The sequence below is a fragment of the Palaemon carinicauda genome, chromosome 23 (assembly GCF_036898095.1).
Source record: "Palaemon carinicauda isolate YSFRI2023 chromosome 23, ASM3689809v2, whole genome shotgun sequence".
Classification (NCBI taxonomy): domain Eukaryota; kingdom Metazoa; phylum Arthropoda; class Malacostraca; order Decapoda; family Palaemonidae; genus Palaemon; species Palaemon carinicauda.
This window is the reverse complement of record NC_090747.1, coordinates 90,881,023-90,899,963: the sequence shown is the minus strand read 5'-3', so window position 1 is coordinate 90,899,963 and position 18,941 is coordinate 90,881,023. Positions and strand designations below refer to the sequence as shown.

General features: G+C 38.6%; 1 protein-coding gene across 2 annotated transcripts in view; it reads right to left on the bottom strand.

Annotated features, from left to right (window-relative positions):
- The window catches only part of LOC137617228 (polynucleotide 5'-hydroxyl-kinase NOL9-like), a 114,921-nt gene that overhangs the window by 83,615 nt on the left and 12,365 nt on the right, over positions 1-18,941 (bottom strand). The window contains exon 1 of one of the 2 annotated variants that reach the window (XM_068347167.1): positions 10,292-10,398. The exons of the other annotated variant lie outside the window; for it this stretch is intronic. The gene's annotated coding sequence lies outside the window, so the exon portion shown is untranslated. Of the gene's footprint in view, positions 1-10,291; positions 10,399-18,941 lie in introns of those variants that run through there. 2 annotated transcript variants of the gene reach the window in all.

The window sequence follows — 18,941 nt, the reverse complement described above, 5'->3', positions numbered from 1 at the left end:
GTCTAGTGAGTTGGCAACAACCCAAGATATGTTGAGAAGCATGCGGTAAGGTATGCAGAGCATGATGAATGCAGATTATGCTGTATGCAGAGCATGCTGTATGTAGAGCATGTTGTATGCATAGCATGCTGAAAGCAGAGCATGCTGTAAGCAGAGCATGTTGTATGCAGAGCATGCTGAATGCAGAGCATGCTGAATGCTGAGCATGTAGTAAGCAGAGTCTGCTGTAAGCAGAGCCTGCTGTAAGGAAAGCAGAGCGTGTGCATGGCGTTTAACATTTCTCAGAAATTCCATGACCAGTGCTAGAGTGCTTTATGCATGCTTGCATGGGGTTTAAAAATCAACATAATGTTTACCTTACATTCATAACTCATGATTCATATTTTTGCCATGGTTAGAAAATGGAGGTAAGGTATGCTGAACAGCAGAGTCAGAACGAGCTGGAACAACAACAGTGGAAGGTGCAGAATCAGGGTGCACGGGTTGAGCTCGGTGCAGCAGTTGTACCTCCACCGAGAGTTGCACCACCGGTGGAGCAGCCAGGGGAGGAGGAGGAAGAGTGGGGTAATCCTCCTGATCCCAAACCGAAGGTTGCCTTAAAGAAGGCTGAGGCTGAACAACACTGGGAACAGCGAACACAGAAAGAGGTTCAACATCGTACGCCTGGCAGATGGTGCTGCGACTGGGTGCAGCGAGTACAGGCGGGTTGAGCACAGGCTGAAAGGGTGCAGGGGAGGTGCAACACTCTCAGCCCGACACTCACACAACAGGTCCGAAAGCTGTGCTTGCATGGACTGTAGTAGAGTCTACAACATCGTACGCCTGGCAGATGGTGCTGCGACTGGGTGCAGCGAGTGCAGGCGGGTTGAGCACAGGCTGAACGGGTGCAGGGGAGGTGCAACACTCTCAGCCCGACACTCACACAACAGGTCCGAAAGCTGTGCTTGCATGGACTGTAGTAGAGTCTACAACATCGTACGCCTGGCAGATGGTGCTGCGACAGGGTGCAGCGAGTGCAGGCGGGTGCAGCACAGGCTGAACGGGTGCAGCCGGTTGGTGCACCACCGGTGCAGGCGGGTGCAGCACAGGCTGAACGGGTGCAGGCGGTTGGTGCACCACCGGTGCAGGAGGAGGAGGAGGTGTAACACTCTCAGCACGACACTCACGCATCAGGTCCGAAAGCTGTGCTTGCATGGACTGTAGTAGAGTCCACAACATCGTACGCCTGGCAGGTGGTACTGCGATCAGGCGGAGCGAGCATAGGGGGGGGGGGAGTGTAGGCGCACTCTCAGCCCGACAAACTGATGACTGAGGAGAGACAGAGTTAACCCAATGACTGCATCCGGGTTGTTGAACTTTACTTCGTACGTCTGGCATAGGTCTGGACTTTACGTTTAAGAGGTCTTGAGACCTGAGACCAGCGTAACTCTGCCTTTATTTTCTCCTCTAAATCTCTTCTGCAGACGAGCAAAATAAGGGCTCAATCGTCTGCGGGTGGGAGTGACGGTCTCTGTAAGACACGCCCACAACCACCGAGGATACTTCTGTGCGCCGATCAAGGCCTGCCGAACCCTTATGCCCTTCGACATTGCTTCTCCCCTGGGCTTGGGAGCTTGCAAGAGGTCCCGGACTGGGAGGACGACTGGCGCGCACAAAAGTACCCTCACACATAACACTGACATACTTTGCGCTAATCACTTATCACTTTGATTTCTGTTTGCACTTATTTCACTGAACTCGAAACTTTAAGTGGTTTGTACCTGAAACACGCAATTCTATCCTTCTCAAAAGTTAGTAATTGCGAAAACAGAATTACAATGTAACAGAAAAATCTAATGAAAGAAAAATCAGTGGCTGGAAAGAGACTAAACACTAGATCACTCTAGAAACGTTTAGTTTCTTCCCCTAAAGAGACTAGGGAGAAGAGCAAAACGATAACGACGTTACTCGTACGCCTGGCAGGCTTGAGGGAAACGTTTATCCTCTTTCTCCCTCCGTCTCTATCTCTCTCTCTCTCTCTCTTGACTTAGAACCTGAGAGAAGAGCCCAATCATATATATCGTTAAAACATATTATTGTTAAAGGAAAAAACTGAAATATTTCCCAAAAAGAAAAGTTCCTTAATAGGATCAAAACCATTAAGTTAAGAAAGAATGAACAAAACGCTAGAAACGGTTACTCTTTACTGCAATGTGAAACCGTGAACATTCTTTCTCTATCGTAACGATAGAGTGCAAGTTGAAACGTTCTGAACGTCAACAACTGCAGAGACAAACAAAACGTTAGTTCAACTTTGAAAACAGTACGAGACTATCAAAGAAATTCTTTCAAAAACATTAAAATAGCATAATATGTTAACAGGTAAAACCGAAATGACGGGCTCACGATAATTAACTTCGGTACCAAGAAAAGACCGCCTACTATTAGGAAGGTCGAATATAAACAAATATAAAAATTAATTTTAATAAGTTTATAATAAAAGGAAGTTAATCGAAGAGGCCTATAAGAGGCGGAGAGATATAAAATAAATCTATAACTTTTGTTAAGCAAAATTAAGAAAGAGAGTCTATACTCTCTTAGACACCAACACTTCCGTCTAAGGGAAGGGTCGGCCATTGAAAGGTGAACGAGAGTTCATACTCTCTTCGTCACCAAAATAAATCAAACTAAGCTAAAATAGAAGTTTCCAGTAAAGCGACAGCCGAAATCAAAGAGAAATACTTCACCAAAGTCGTGAAAATACTCCAAGAACATAAGCGTATCCCAGAACGTCTTGCCGGAAGCACGACAGAGGAATAATTGAGGAGGTGTCAACAAGAAGTACTTGAGTACCTGGCCACAGGTGGCGCTGGTAAGAACACCCCCTTCTAGTATTGTGATAGCTGGCGTATCCCTCCATAGAATTCTGTCGGGCAACAGAGTTGACAGCTACATGATTATCGGGTAAGTTTAATATTGAAAAATAGACCTTTCCCAATGCCTACCTCGCGTGAAGCATTGGGGACGTGTACAAGTATAAATGTTAACTATACTAGGTTACACAAGGGAAATGGTTATTAACCGCACCTGCAGAGGATGAAGCCAGCTTGCAGAGGGACCCATGGTGCTGTACTCCAAGAGAGGGGAAGCTGAAGAAAGGAAAAAAGCTAGTCACATTATCATTCATCCCAGACTTAACTCGGGTAACCAATGCCCTCAACCATCTGCTACTTGTCCAACAAGGAGCATGAGGTATTTTTAAATCACCTGTTGTGCAGCCACCACAGGACCGATAGAGAACGTATCAAGTCTCCTGTGGGTCAAGTCCTGTAGATAGTGGGCGGTGCGGGTCGTCTGACGCTTCCACACGGCCCCTTATAAAACTTGCAACACAAAATAATTGCGTTTGAATGCCAGGGATGTACTGATACCCTGACATCATGAGTTCTAGGTCTACGAACTGGAGGATGGTCCAGATTTAGAGCATGGTCAATGACCCTGCGGATCCAACCCAAAATGGTGTTTTTGGTGATCCTCCTCTTAATTCTACCTGAACTAACAAATAATGCAGCTAGTTGAGGCCGGGTTGCTGCAGTCTGTTTAAGGTATCTTAAACTCCTCACTGGGCAAAGTAACAATTGATATGGATCATTGGTTACAGAACGTAGGCTCTTAATCTGAAAGAGCCCGAAGCTAGGGCCCAGTATCCTCTAACTTTGGAGCTCTGATCAGAGTCAGCTTGATCCTGGATGATGGAAGTTCATCAGGTACCCCTCTCTTCCTCTACAAGATCCAAGGGCGACACAGAGTCCTTTCCATGGGATTTTTGCGTCGGTGACAGGAGGGGAGAGTCTGAAACTAACGCTTCCCTATGAGAGCCTCTCAAGAAGGTGGGTGAGGCATCGATGGGTAGAGGTGACGATGGGGAGACCTCTAACCTTGGAGCTCTGACCGAAGTCAGTTTGATTCTGGATGAAGGCAGTTCGTCAGGTATCCCTCTCTTCCTCTTTAGGGGAGAAGTAGTCGTGGTCCGTTATCCTGGGTCGGTCGAAACAGAGGAAGTCCCCAGAGAAACCCTGGGGGATTCCGCGGGTCGCGAAAGGAACAAGGGTAAGAAGGCCTGAGTCACGGCCCTGACCAAGATGCTGAACCACAGCTGTTTACTCATGGATGCACTATCCGACAGTTCCCCCTGAAAGGATAGAGTTCGACAGGTCCTTCCGAGGAATCTTCATTCTCGATGATGAGGACTTAGGCAACGATGATGACTGTTCCTTCCTAGGCGCTGGAAGTTTCGGGATCTTAAACCCCTGAAACTTATACTCTTCCTCCTTCCACGGTGGTTGTGCTGTTATGCGTTTGCGGGAAGGGGAATGGGGTGACGGTGAACAATCAATGACCACCTTACCTTTATTTGAACCCACAACCACCACCTTCGGTGGCTGCACCTAGCAATCCTCGCTTGGATGAGGATGGACACTCACCTTTGCGGTCGTATGCTGAGTGAGTGACGACATCCGACATGTTGGTGAACGTAGAAGAATCTCCTGATGTGAACGTGTTGGCGATCGCTGACGTGAAGCCTCACGCTGGTGAATCGATGACGATAGTTAAGCAGGAAACTGTTTAAGCGTCTACGTGTGCTACCACGGTCAATCGCTACCGCAGAATTGAGGACGGGCAGTGGGTCAAAGGTTCACGAGGGGGCGATTCATGAATCGCTGGACGAAAAGGCGGACGTTGGACCAACGATTCACGCATCGTTGGAATTTACACTCTGACGGTGATCAATGCATTTGTCGCTGAGGCGAACATGGCTTGCGTTTGGTGGAAGAAACCCTCAGGTCAACAGCCAAAAATTGCCTTGTTCTACGGTAAGTTAGCGATTGACGAGAAGGTGACGGTTTACGAGACGTGTGTGAACGCTGAGTAGGCACTTCACGCATGGGAGATCTCTGATGGGCAGGAGACTGATGTAGACACAGGCCCCAACGCTGACAAACAGGCGATTCCCGAGATGACGACTGAGCAGGCTATTCACGAGCTACAAGCAGTTCACGGGTAGTCGGCGCTTTACGAGTTGTCGATCGAGTGGGCAGTTTACGAGCTGCAGGTCAATGGCGGACGTGATGAGCAGGTGAACGTCAAACAGGTGCCTGACGAGACAGAGAACGCTGCAGTTGAAAGGCTGCTAAAAGCTCCAGAAGAGAAATGTGACCCTTGTGAGGAGACACATTCTCTGGAGGATCGTGAACAATCCCTTGCAGGAGATGAACAAACCGGAGTTTGTTGAGGAGAAACCGAGGCTTTAGAAGAAAGCGAGTGTTGGGAACCAGAAGAGGCAGGCTGGGCAGGTTCCTCCAAAGAGGAAGACTGGGAGGCGAAGACAGAGCAGGAGGACCCTGAGGGCAAAGAGGAGGAAGAATATGGCAAGGTCTTCTGCCACCAACACGACGACGAACAGCAACCGTTGGATCAGCAAGCTGACTATCAGCAGGGCTCTGAAGAGGAGTCTCTATGAGTGCCCCTTCACTAGAAAGGGGAGCACTCGCAGGAGAGACATGCCTTGGACTTTGCTTACCCCCGAAGGATGTACATCAGGGGAAGGAGAGCAGACCTCAGCGGTGGCAGCAGATGAAGCAGAAGACATAACCACAGGATCCGCTGGGAGGGCCGCAGATGAGACCTCCGAAACTACTACGTCGACATCTGTCGATGACACTCGCTCTAGATCCGCACCCAGGTGCAGGAACGGCAGCAATGGCTTCTTGGAAGGAGAACCGGGGAAACCCAACGATGGCAACATCTGCAATAAAGGAGAAAGAGATAAGGCCTCGCTCGGGGGGAGTTCCTCGGCTACCTCACTAGGGGAGGCAGCACGATCTCTCGAGAACCGAGGTTGACCAGGGGTTAAACGTCTCACGCAACTACTCGTCGGGCCCCCGGAGGAAGCCGTCCGAGAAGAAGTTTCGGAGGAAGGTCGGGAAGCGAAGGAAGAAGCCTTGGGTCTCTTCTGCTTCAAAGCAGCCTTCAAAGGAGAAGAGTCCCACTTAGACTTCTTCTTCTGCCTACACCTAAACCCTTCCCACTGAGAGGCAGACCACTACCGGCACTTATTACACTTGTTAGTTTCATCGCAGCGTTGATCTCTGCAGACGGGACAAAGGATGTGAGGATCTGTATCCACCCCTGACATGAATTTACCGCAGGTGCAGCCCTCCGAACCAGGGCAGGTATGCATAGCTGGTGGAAGCCCTCAGCACACATACACACACTGAAAAAGAAAAAGGCAAAAACAGAATAATAATGGCAATCCAAAATTTGTAGAGGAGAAAGAGCAGCAACAACCATTCTCCATCCGAGCCAAAAGCAAAGTAAAGCACAGTCACAGGTGTGTGAGTAGGAGGTAACCCCCCTACCCCCGCTAACTAGTGGGATGGGTAGTTAACACTCACTAAATTCTCATGGCTCGTCCTTTTAGCTTCGCCGAAAGTAATACCCCTATACTGTAAATAGCATTGGTTTGTATTCCAGTTACGGAACAAAGCAAAATCTAACCGAGGCCCTTTGCATCAATAGGCGTAGGAGATGACGATGATGACCTTAATAGTGACACCTGCAGATAGCATGTGCAGCACATTCATGTACTGCTTGCTGGAACAGAGGAGCAGTGAGATAATGTTTATTTGCGTGCAAAACGAGACACGGTGGAGTAAAACCCATCTTAGGGACATGAAAGGAGTTATAGATAATTATGATACTTTAATTTCACACCACTTACTTGAACCATACATTTTTCCCAATTGGTTATCATGTTTATTATGCATATCTGACCATCATTGATGCTGTAAATCACTCGCTTTTGGTGTTTCCCATTGGGATCCCCCATAACCTTATTGTTTTTATAATGGGGGGAAGGAAAACTCATGAACAGGTGGATTGCCCCAATATTTCAGGTCACAAATGGATAAAAAAAAATTAGCAAGTACTATAGGAAAAATATATGGTTCGTGTATTTGGCTAGAAATTGAAGTACAGCACCACATACTAACCAACTTTACTAAGTGTCCTAAGTCAATTAGAGGGAGGTGTAAGTTAGGGAAATTCTACTGGAAACGACCCTGCCTGGGGATCTGCTGGAATGTGTTTCGAGACATGCTCAAGGTCGATAGCTTTTTGCAGTGTCGGCAACCTTATCATCCTTGTGAGCTACAGATGGGAGGGGGGTTATTGTGAGCATGTAGGTTTACCATTGTGTATGTAGTATAACGGCCAAGTCCCCATAACTCCCTTACTTTCATCCCTATTGGAAAATTGTATCGAATAAAAACTGTTCAGAATTTTTTAAATACCTCAGATAGGTATGTATTTCCTGGATACGTATAAAATCTTAGGAAAATCAACAAAATTGCCTTTTAATTACTAAGTCAAACTCTTTCCCCTGACATGGTCTTTCTCGCCCCCGTAGTTCCTAGAATTCACTGTAGATGGCGTTTTGACCAATTCAGCAGTGGAACACTCAGCTATTCGGTGAGTGCGGTAATTTGAAAAGACTCAATCAGACTCAGCTTGACCCAGGAAATTGACAGTCTTTTATTCATCCAAACAGAATTCAATAATTCCTAAATCCAAACAGGGTAATGAGAGCATCAAGCAGGGAGCAGAGATCCCCATTCTTAGCTGCCGAGACATGAAGATGACAATGTTGAAATGTGAGAGGGACCAAGTCTGACCTAATACAAGTGATTCTTTATAGAACTTGAATAATTAAAAAAATGCGAGGGTTATGAACTACAGTATACCTAAACAAAGGGAGTTTATTTCTTACTTATATAAAATAGGAATCTAGTGATTATTCCAGCATCTGTTCCAAGTGTAGTGTTGATGAAATGCATTACGTTTAAGATGGGAAATCAACTCACAATGGCAAGCCCCTGTTTTTTTTTTACTGCTGTTCAAACATTTTGTGCCGAAGGAAGATTTCCAGAAAATGAGGATTTTTTTTTTTTTTTTTTTTTTGAAAGATCAAAAATATCGTGACAATTTTGTTATTTCAGCTTGCTTTATATAATTATAGTGTACCGCAGGATATGCGCTGGTTCATCTCATCCACCATAAGAAAAAGTTGTTCCTTGGATATATGATGCAACCCAATGACCAAGACTTCAGTGACCTAATAATGTAAGCACAACCACCAGGTATATTTGTTTCTGTTAATACAGTGTACAGTATATTAAGGGGTGAATTAAGTTTGTTGGGAAAAGTGTAAAATTTCTTATTACTTTTAAAATTTCTTTCTTTCACGAAATACGATTTAATGTTACTTTGCCGGGAATAAGGCCGGTTGAGAAGCAAACACAGGGTAAGCTATGAATACAGTAATCTAAGGGGTATGGCCCCCTCCCCGCCCACCCGGTAAGTAAGGATACAGCTCCTTGGTTAGTAGATCTTCCCGGACGGTAACACCATGTCCTCAATACTAAGCATGCAGTTAATTCTAATAGTCAGGCCTTCTCCATCATAAGGCCCAATACCACACAGTATTCTAGATGTGGAATGATCTTACTAATTGGGTAGTTGAATTGATAGAACTTCAAAAGTTAAAACTTGAAACAAATGTTTTGGGGTGTATGTGTGATAGCAGCCACCTGTATGTATTATTATGTCTAACTTAGAATACGTCAGTGTAAGGGGGGTTGCAGGGGGGCCTTAGCACCCCTGTTAGGTAAGTAGGTAAGGACACGGCTTGTAGGTTAGGTGGGGTGGGGGAAGTTTAGGTTAGTTGATGTCCATTTTTAATCAACGCAAGACGAACTGGCCGCTGATATACAAAGGCTCCAATGTTTTTATGTTGGACAGGCTGGCATGTCTCTTTTTATAATTTATTATGAAAGATCTGATTTACTGCTATTACTGTCATAAAATATTTTATTTTTATTTTTCATTATTTTTTATAATTTATATTTTCTTTCCTCACTGGGCTATTTTCCCCATTGGAACCCTTGAGCTTGTAGGATGCTACTTTTCCAACTATGATTTAGTTTAGCTAATAATAATAATAATAATCAGGTGGAGCACTTATGTAGGAGTTTTGCAGTATGACGGCCACAACTACGAACAACCACTTTCTCAGTTTTATTATAGTAAAACACGGGGCAAACTTTATTGATAAAAAAATTGGGGTATATATAGAAAATCCTGTTTTCTTCAAAAAAGACCTTTGTTTCGGTCGCAAATAAAAAGTTAAGATATACCCTAATATATCCTAAGGTAATGGGGGACCTCCATTGGGGACCCATGGTTTTGGGTGGGGAAAATAAACAGTAAATAATGGTAAAACAAACCTTTTCTCCTTTATACATTATTTTCTGGGACATATAATAAATCCATGGAAAATAGCACAAATTATCCGTATTTTATACTTCTGGTATATATTTCATTTGTTTTTGACATTCTATGAAGCAGTTGTATTCGCTCCCGTTCATTCGAAGGTACATGCATAATTTTTCTATAAGAAAAAGTAGTTTTTTCCTAGGTTGTATAGTCCAGTAATACAGTAAAATAACACCGTAAAATGTGTTGAAAGCACAATATTTCCTGTAGGAATGTTTTTTTTTTTCTCTCTTAGAGATATTATCCTGTATTTTTCTATAAATTATTTTTTCTCTTCCTATGCCTTGGCTTTCGATATGCAAAGGTTCCGGTCTACTTTCATAGTCATTAGCATCCACTGCCTGGCCCTCCCTGGTCCTAGCTTGGGTGGAACAGGAGGCTTGGATATTAATCATATGTATATATGATCAGTCTCTAGGGCATTGTCACTATCCATTGCCTCTGCCATTCATGAGTAAAATAAAAAAAATAGGGGCACTTGATTCTATAGTCAATTCCTTTTGGTGAGGCAGATTTGCACCAACTCGCAGGGGCGCCCTTTTAGCTCGGAAAAGTTTTCTGATAGCTGATTGGTTAGACAGGATCATTCTAAACAATCAGATAGCGGAAAACTTTTCCGAGCTAAAATGTAACAGCTGCGAGTCAGGGCAAATGCGCCTCATTAAAAAAAATGAGTATAGTAAGTGGAAACGTATATTTACCAATTTTACCTTACAGCAAACATGTTGAGGCAGTAATCCATGACAACACAATTTTGGGGTTAAAATTACTAATACAATACACCTGTTTAATCTATAATCTTTCCACTTGTTGAACCACACAACCTTAGTTAAGTTAGTAAAAGACATAATCACAGAAGCGTTACTTCCTTGTAAGATTACGATAGTATATGATACATCTAAATTAATAAGATTATTACCTCTGGAAATGGCCGATCCTTATGGTGGTATCCTTAAATACAATTATGGCATGGTATACGCATTTTACTGAAAAACGTATTTACGTACAGTAGTGCGTTGGTAGTAGTAGTACTAGTAAATAACAAGTGGCACGAGTCCAACCTATGGAACGGCGACCCTGTGTGATTTTTCTTTGATTAAGTTTTCATTTTTTTTAATATTGGTTTATAGTTTGTTTAATATATCTTCTCTTGCTTACCACATTTTCTAATTAAATTCACACATAAAAATACGTTTTTCCTCATTGTCTATGTGAAACAGTGGCAGTCATTTTACGTCCTCTTTACTTACTTAGAGCGGTATAATTGATAAAATGCACTCAGTTTTTAAAGTATATTAATGAATATATCAGAATTTCTTGGTCTTCTTCATATAATATGCAGATTTTATATACAGCGTTACATTCTGTAATTTTAAACTTCTGTTGCAAATCTCGGGTATTAATACGCGCTTTAAAAATTACTGCTGAACCTTGTCCATTTACATTATTTCTTCTCCCTTTATTCGTAAAATCGATCTATATGACTGAATATATACTAATGCTACAGTGTTGTTTTTTATATATTCTTCCGTCATTTCTTAGCTTGATTCATTTAATACTTTATCTATATATTTTAAACTAAAGAGGCCCGGGATATTCAAGTTCAGAACGTGGATATATTGTTTGATTATTTTTGTCCATTTCATATTATTTTTCAAACATATAAAATATATTTCTCTCCAATATATTTCCGTCCGTTTCTGTCAAGTTTATTTATTTTCTATTCACACAGAATGAATGGCAATGCAATACTGTTTTTATTACAACTGTTCTTTGTTATTGCACCTGTAAGGTAAGATTGTTTCTGCAGTTTTTTAATTTCCATTTTTGCGTTGTTTAATTTAATCCTAGAATTATTTATTATGTTCAGCTACTTTGATTCCTACTCCGTGACCTCACTTGTGTTTAATTTTGTATATAATATCGCTGGTCTTCTCTTTATTTATTGGCAACCAACATATTTTTCCTTTTCCACTAAAAGCTGAATATTGCATTTTGCATTCCCTATAGTTTCCGCTATTACCAGGGCACCATCTGCAAATAATATTTATCCTATCTACTAAATCATTTCTATTTTCATTATGATTATGTATATTAACAACAATATCAGTGATGAACTAAGGAACCTCCGTAACGAGGCTATAATATTGACAATCAAAAGCCACAGTAGTGTTAAAATATATTATTGTAAAATGGTAAAAAATATACAAGGAGAGGCTTTCGGATACTGCTCCGTATCCCTCTTCAGTCCTACTGACAGTTAAACAATGGAGGGAGCGTTACAACAGTGATGTTAATCCTACACAACCTCGTTTAATTCGATTCGTAACTTCCATTTCTTGCTCTATATCCTTCCCATAGTTAATATTTGTTGTATAACTCTAGTTAATATTTATAAGATAGTTAACTAGGCCATTAAGATGAAGAGCTGTTGGAGAGAACCAAGATGAGGATGGTGAGATTGATCGCTGGAATATCACTACTGGAAAGGAGGGAGTGTTAAGAGACGAATGTGTGGTATATGTAATGTAAAACAGAAGGCTTGGGAAGTGTTTCTGAAATAAGAATAGAGGATGTAGAACCAATCAAGAGAGCTAAGAACATTCCTATAATGGGGAAGAGGGAAGAAGATGCAAGGATGGGATTAGATGGAGAAAGTTGACTAGAGCTACCGACCCTTCTATACTGTGGGACTGATAAGGTCGAAAGATGGTAAATATTTGCAATCGCATATATAATTTCTGTGTGGATGCTGTATACTTTTAAAACTTCAATTAACAGATCTACTTCCATTTTCACAGATTCAAAGGCTTTACTAAAAGCTATAGCAGTTACCACAAGGAGTTTCTTATTCCTATACCTCTTCTATACAATACTATAGGATAAAAATTTTCTTTTATTCGGCCTCCTCTTGTAAATCCTACTTGGCATTCATTATCTTCCCTATTTATTCTTATGCGATTTTCTATTCCCTCTTTCATTTTCATCATGAATATCAAATATGGAATATCATTTTCATTCTTGGCCTCTTCCAGTTATCTGTTTTTTTTCCTCTGTCACTAATACGTTTTGGTAGAGTTTCTATAGTTTCAAGACATGTTTCCTTCTCTGCCTTCAGTTTTCCCATTCTTGAGTTTTTATATTGGGATTATTAAGTTATCCATTGGTTTTATATTATGTTTGTTTTCATTACTAGGTCACAATACTCTCTTAGCATCTTTGGAATATCATAATAATCTATTTTCTTATGTTATCATCCAATTGTTATCTAATTTTTATATGCTATTCGTTTTTCATCATTCCAAAGTCTATTTAATTTTCATGTTTGCTATAAATGATTTTCCAGTATTTAACCAATTCTTAATTTACTTCTTCTTTATTTAGATTATCTCCTTGCTCACCTTAAGTATGCATTACAATTTCTATAGATTTTCTGTCTGTTCCTTATTTTGACTATGTTTCCCCATAAATCTTTATTCTGGTTTCACTGTTTTAATATATAATAATTTCCTTCTCAATCTATTCTTGCACTTTTCTCTACTTTTGAACATAATCATCTTCAATCATATTCTTTATCAGTTGTATCGCATTCATTTATTTTCTTCCTATCTAGTTCCTTCTTTATGTCAGCATTCGTCAAGGGCAAGGTTCAGAAAAATAAGAATACAAGAGAAAAACAAGAATTGAGCAATAGACAGATGAAAAGCGTGGGCCAACACATAAAGATAAATAAGGAATGGAATAGAAGAGATCATAGACATACCAGATGAATGGAATGAATTAAAAATATCATGAATGAAAAATCTGAATACCGCTAGTAGGCAAGACCAAAGAGAGCAGATTAGATACGGATAACAGATGATGACTATTCACTACGAACACAGTGAATAGGAAGTTTGAGAAACTTCCACTGATAAAGATTAAGAATTAGATGAATGATAAGATTGGCCGATTTCATTATGAAGGGATAAGAGGTAGATCAACAGCAGAAAACCTTAAACCATTAAATGCTGTTATTGATTATAATGATTACTTTAGTTGTGGTGGCATATTGGAAACGTCCCTGACTGGTGATCGCCAGACTGGGGTTCGAGTCCAGCTCAAACTCGCTAGTTTCTTTGGTGTCTGTAACTTCACCATCCTTGTGAGCTAAGGATGGGAGGTTTGGGGAAGAGTATATATCTACCTGCTGAGTCATCAACAGCCATTGCCTGGCCCTCCCTGGTCCTAGCTTGGGGGGAGCGGGGGTTTGGGCGCTGATCACATGTATACTGTATATAGTCAGTCTCTAGGGCATTGTCATGAGCAGCCTTTAAACATCTAGGCACCTCCACCTACGAATGTGATTTTGGGGAGCCGTAAAATGCTTCGATTAATTATGCTTGAAGGACCCTATTAAAGATTGAGTAAAATGGTGGGTATATATGGTACCAAGTTGATATACAAAATGAATGAAACGTCTAAATCTATAACTAATAAGCCCGTCGGATATACAGAAATTAGGATTAAAGGAAATGTAAGATAGGGTAGTTTTCGGCCTGAAATTATGCTCTATTATAATTGACAAAGTTAAAGCTATATGAGGAAAGCAAATAACCATTACCAGAAACTTCAGAAGAGTAACCATGATATATGTTGGCGACATTATGTTTAAAGGTCTAAGGGCCACTCACGAATGGCAGAGGCAAGGGGCAGTGGCATTGCTCTAGCAAGCAGGACAATGCCCTAGAGACTGACCATATTACATATGATCAGCGCCCAAGCCCCTCTTCACCCAGGGAGGGCTAAGCAATGGCTGCTGATGACTCAACAGATAGACCTATAGGCTCCCCCAAACGCCCCATCCTTAGCTCACAAGGATGGTAAGGTTGCAGACACTAAAGGAACTAACAAGTCTGAGCGGGACTCGAAACCCCGTCAGGCGATCACCAGGCAGAGACGTTACCAAATCAGGCCACAACAGCCCCAGGAATAACATATAAAGTCGAGAAAGCCATAAGCAACTTCCACATTATGGAAGAAGTTAAGACATTTACTTTTAGCAGAAAAAAAAAGTTAGAAAGATTAGAAGGGTGGTTAGAAATGGAAGGATTGAAAGGACAAAAGTGTATAAGCACTTAGTAGAATGGTACTCAAAACAAGATCATACTATAAGTTATTGCTGTTCTGTTCCAGTAACTTGTGATACAATGACAAGTCATAATTTCCTTTTCGACCAGGTTTGTGATAAAATGACAAGTCATAATTTCCTTTTCGACCAGGTTTGTGATAAAATGACAAGTCATAATTTCCTTTTCGACAAGGTTTTTGATAAAATGACAAGTCATAATTTCCTTTTCGACCAGGTTTGTGATAAAATGACAAGTCATAATTTCCTTTTCGACAAGGTTTTTGATAAAATGACAAGTCATAATTTCCTTTTCGACAAGGTTTTTGATAAAATGACAAGTCATAATTTCCTTTTCGACAAGGTTTTTGATAAAATGACAAGTCATAATTTCCTTTTCGACAAGGTTTTTGATAAAATGACAAGTCATAATTTCCTTTTCGACAAGGTTTTTGATAAAATGACAAGTCATAATTTCCTTTTCGACCAGGTTTGTGATAAAATGACAAGTCATAATTTCCTTTTCGACCAGGTTTGTGATAAAATGACAAGTCATAATTTCCTTTTCGACAAGGTTTTTGATAAAATGACAAGTCATAATTTCCTTTTCGACCAGGTTTGTGATAAAATGACAAGTCATAATTTCCTTTTCGACCAGGTTTGTGATAAAATGACAAGTCATAATTTCCTTTTCGACAAGGTTTTTGATAAAATGACAAGTCATAATTTCCTTTTCGACAAGGTTTTTGATAAAATGACAAGTCATAATTTCCTTTTCGACAAGGTTTTTGATAAAATGACAAGTCATAATTTCCTTTTCGACCAGGTTTGTGATAAAATGACAAGTCATAATTTCCTTTTCGACAAGGTTTTTGATAAAATGACAAGTCATAATTTCCTTTTCGACAAGGTTTTTGATAAAATGACAAGTCATAATTTCCTTTTCGACCAGGTTTGTGATAAAATGACAAGTCATAATTTCCTTTTCGACAAGGTTTTTGATAAAATGACAAGTCATAATTTCCTTTTCGACAAGGTTTTTGATAAAATGACAAGTCATAATTTCCTTTTCGACAAGGTTTTTGATAAAATGACAAGTCATAATTTCCTTTTCGACCAGGTTTGTGATAAAATGACAAGTCATAATTTCCTTTTCGACCAGGTTTGTGATAAAATGACAAGTCATAATTTCCTTTTCGACAAGGTTTTTGATAAAATGACAAGTCATAATTTCCTTTTCGACAAGGTTTTTGATAAAATGACAAGTCATAATTTCCTTTTCGACCAGGTTTGTGATAAAATGACAAGTCATAATTTCCTTTTCGACAAGGTTTTTGATAAAATGACAAGTCATAATTTCCTTTTCGACAAGGTTTTTGATAAAATGACAAGTCATAATTTCCTTTTCGACAAGGTTTTTGATAAAATGACAAGTCATAATTTCCTTTTCGACAAGGTTTTTGATAAAATGACAAGTCATAATTTCCTTTTCGACAAGGTTTTTGATAAAATGACAAGTCATAATTTCCTTTTCGACCAGGTTTGTGATAAAATGACAAGTCATAATTTCCTTTTCGACAAGGTTTTTGATAAAATGACAAGTCATAATTTCCTTTTCGACAAGGTTTTTGATAAAATGACAAGTCATAATTTCCTTTTCGACCAGGTTTGTGATAAAATGACAAGTCATAATTTCCTTTTCGACAAGGTTTTTGATAAAATGACAAGTCATAATTTCCTTTTCGACAAGGTTTTTGATAAAATGACAAGTCATAATTTCCTTTTCGACCAGGTTTGTGATAAAATGACAAGTCATAATTTCCTTTTCGACAAGGTTTTTGATAAAATGACAAGTCATAATTTCCTTTTCGACAAGGTTTTTGATAAAATGACAAGTCATAATTTCCTTTACGACCAGGTTTGTGATAAAATGACAAGTCATAATTTCCTTTTCGACAAGGTTTTTGATAAAATGACAAGTCATAATTTCCTTTTCGACAAGGTTTTTGATAAAATGACAAGTCATAATTTCCTTTTCGACCAGGTTTGTGATAAAATGACAAGTCATAATTTCCTTTTCGACAAGGTTTTTGATAAAATGACAAGTCATAATTTCCTTTTCGACAAGGTTTTTGATAAAATGACAAGTCATAATTTCCTTTTCGACCAGGTTTGTGATAAAATGACAAGTCATAATTTCCTTTTCGACAAGGTTTTTGATAAAATGACAAGTCATAATTTCCTTTTCGACAAGGTTTTTGATAAAATGACAAGTCATAATTTCCTTTTCGACAAGGTTTTTGATAAAATGACAAGTCATAATTTCCTTTTCGACCAGGTTTGTGATAAAATGACAAGTCATAATTTCCTTTTCGACAAGGTTTTTGATAAAATGACAAGTCATAATTTCCTTTTCGACAAGGTTTTTGATAAAATGACAAGTCATAATTTCCTTTTCGACAAGGTTTGTGATAAAATGACAAGTCATAATTTCCTTTTCGACAAGGTTTTTGATAAAATGACAAGTCATAATTTCCTTTTCGACAAGGTTTTTGATAAAATGACAAGTCATAATTTCCTTTTCGACCAGGTTTTTGATAAAATGACAAGTCATAATTTCCTTTTCGACAAGGTTTTTGATAAAATGACAAGTCATAATTTCCTTTTCGACAAGGTTTTTGATAAAATGACAAGTCACAATTTCCTTTTCGACAAGGTTTTTGATAAAATGACAAGTCATAATTTAATCTTGACAAGGTTTTAGATAAAATGAAAAGTCATTATTTAATCTTGAGAAGGTTTTAGATAAAAATGACAAGTCATTATTTAATCTTGACAAGGTTTTAGATAAAATGAAAAGTCATATTTTAATCTTGACAAGGTTTTAGATAAAATGAAAAGTAATTATTTAATCTTGAGAAGGTTTTAGATAAAAATGACAAGTCATTATTTAATCTTGACAAGGTTTTAGATAAAATGACAAGTCATATTTTAATCTTGACAAGGTTTTAGATAAAATGAAAAGTCATTATTTAATCTTGAGAAGGTTTTAGATAAAAATGACAAGTCATTATTTAATCTTGACAAGGTTTTAGATAAAATGACAAGTCATAATTTAATCTTGAGAAGGTTTTAGATAAAATGACAAGTCATTATTTAATCTTGAGAAGGTTTTAGATAAAATGACAAGTCATTATTTAATCTTGACAAGGTTTCAGATAAAATGACAAGTCATCATTTAATCTTGAGAAGGTTTTAGATAAAATGACAAGTCATTATTTAATCTTGAGAAGGTTTTAGATAAAATGACAAGTCATGATTTAATCTTGACAAGGTTTTAGATATAATGACAAGTCATAATTTAATCTTGGCAAGGTTTTAGATATAATGACAAGTCATAATTTAATCTTGACAAGGTTTTAGATAAAATAACGTCATAATTTAATCTTGAGAGGGGTTTAGATAAAATGACAAGTCAAAATTTAATCTTGACAAGGTTCTAGATAAAATGACCAGTCATTATTTAATCTTGACAAGGTTCTAGATAAAATGACCAGTCATTATTTAATCTTAACAAGGTTTTAGATAAAATGACAAGTCATTATTTAATCTTGAGAAGGTTTAAGATAAAATGACAAGTCATAATTTAATCTTGACAGGGTTTTAGATAAAATGATAAGTCATTATTTAATCTTGAGAAGGTTTTAGATAAAATGACAAGTCATTATTTAATCTTGAGAAGGTTTTAGATAAAATGGCAAGTCATTATTTAATCTTGACAAGGTTTTAGATAAAATGACAAGTCATTATTTAATCTTGAGAAGATTTTACATAAAATGACAAGTCATTATTTAATCTTGACAAGGTTCTAGATAAAATGACCAGTCATTATTTAATCTTGACAAGGTTCTAGATAAAATGACCAGTCATTATTTAATCTTAACAAGGTTTTAGATAAAATGACAAGTCATTATTTAATCTTGAGAAGGTTTCAGATAAAATGACAAGTCATTCTTTAATCTTGAGAAGGTTTTAGATAAAATGACGTCATATTTTAATCTTGACAAGGTTTTAGATAAAATGACAAGTCATTATTTAATCTCGAGAAGGTTTTAGATAAAATGACAAGTCATTGTTTAATCTTGACAAGGTTTTAGATAAAATGACAAGTCATTATTTAATCTTGACAAGGTTTTAGATAAAATGACAAGTCATTATTTAATCTTGAGAAGGTTTTAGATAAAATGACAAGTCATTATTTAATCTTGACAGGGTTTTAGATAAAATGACAAGGCACATTTTAATCTTGAGAAGGTTTTAGATAAAATGACGTCATATTTTAATCTTGACAAGGTTTTAGATAAAATGACAAGTCATTATTTAATCTCGAGAAGGTTTTAGATAAAATGACAAGTCAGTATTTAATCTTGACAAGGTTTTAGATAAAATGACAAGTCATTAT